The sequence below is a fragment of the Callithrix jacchus genome, chromosome 3 (assembly GCF_049354715.1).
Source record: "Callithrix jacchus isolate 240 chromosome 3, calJac240_pri, whole genome shotgun sequence".
NCBI lineage: Eukaryota > Metazoa > Chordata > Mammalia > Primates > Cebidae > Callithrix > Callithrix jacchus.
The window spans coordinates 21,956,178-21,957,644 of record NC_133504.1 but is presented as its reverse complement, the minus strand read 5'-3'; the positions used below and the strand labels follow the sequence as shown (position 1 = coordinate 21,957,644).

Here is a 1,467-nt window from a genome sequence, read left to right as displayed (position 1 = left end):
ACCCAGACTCCCTGACCACACCTAACACCCATTCAATTGAAATCTGTGGGGCTTAATCAACATCGGTGGTTTTTAAACTCCCCAGGTGATTACACTAAACAGCCAAGATTGAGAACCATAAGACTAGATATTGAAGTCACCGTTCCACTCCAATATTCAGTGATTCTAAATACAATATTTGAAGTATTCTAAAATATAAGACATTATTAATGGTATTGTGGTCATTGAGACATAAATTTCCAATGTTGAGACCACAGTATTTGACCTTAAAAAAGAAAGTTGAAATAAAGCACACACACACACACACACACACACACACACACACGCCTTTCGCTGCTGCAGCGGCAGCCATGAGTATGCTCAGGCTTCAGGCTCGCCTCTAGTGTCCTCTGCTGTGGCAAGAAGAAGGTCTGGCTGGACCCGAATGAGACCAATGAAATCGCCAATGCTAACTCGCGTCAGCAGATCCGGAAGCTGATCAAAGTTCATCCGAAAGCCTGTGACGGTCCATTCCCGGGCTCGCTGCCGGAAAATCACCTTGGCCCGCCAGAAGGGCAGGCACATGGGCATAGGTAAGCGTAAAGGTACAGCCAATGCCCGAAGGCCAGGGAAGGTCACATGGATGAGGAGAATGAGGATTCTGCGCCGGCTGCTCAGAAGATACCGGGAATCTAAGAAAATTGATCGCCACATGTATCACAGCCTGTACCTGAAGGTGAAGGGGAATGTGTTCAAAAACAAGCGGATTCTCGTGGAACACATCCACAAGCTGAAGGCAGACAAGGCCCGCAGGAAGCTCCTGGCTGACCAGGCTGAGGCCCGCAGGTCTAAGACCGAGGAAGCACGTAAGCGCCTCCAGGCCAAAAAGGAGGAGATCATCAAAACTTTGTCCAAGGAGGGAGAGACCGAGAAATAAAAGCTCCCCCTTTGTCTGTACATACTGGCCTCCGTGATTACATAGATCAGCCATTAAAATAAAACGAGCCTTTATCTGCTTAAAAAAAAAAAAAAAAAAAAAAAAAAAGGCTGAATGCAGGGGCTCATACCTGTAATCCCAGCACTTTGGGAAGCTGAAGCTGGCGGATCACTTGAGCTGAGGAGTGTGAGAGCAACCTGGGCAGCATGTGGGAAACCATGTCTCTACCAAGAATACAGAAAGGGTAGGCGGGCATGGTGGCATGCGCCTGCGGTCCCAGCTACTCGGGAGGCTGAGGCGAGCGGATTGCTTGGGCCGGGGAGGAGCGGAATGCACCGAGCTGCTGCACTCCAGCCTGAATGAGAGTGAGCCTGTCTCAAAAAAAAAAAAGCAAAAAAATCACAGTATTCTCCACAGAGTGAAGTAGTCAGACCTGGAGACAGAGGGTCTGTGAGAGGATAAGATTCTTTATAGAGGGATTGTGCGTCGTAGTCCTCAAACCAGCTTCAACTGTTTTCATCTCTGACCAAGATCTTAACAGGGCAAAATCT

At 48.3% G+C, this 1,467-nt stretch overlaps 1 pseudogene; it reads left to right on the top strand.

Moving 5' to 3' along the window:
• Positions 1–242: 242 nt before the first annotated feature.
• On the top strand, positions 243–1,009 carry LOC100395295 (large ribosomal subunit protein eL19 pseudogene; annotated as a pseudogene).
• The last annotated feature ends 458 nt before the right edge of the window (positions 1,010–1,467 follow it).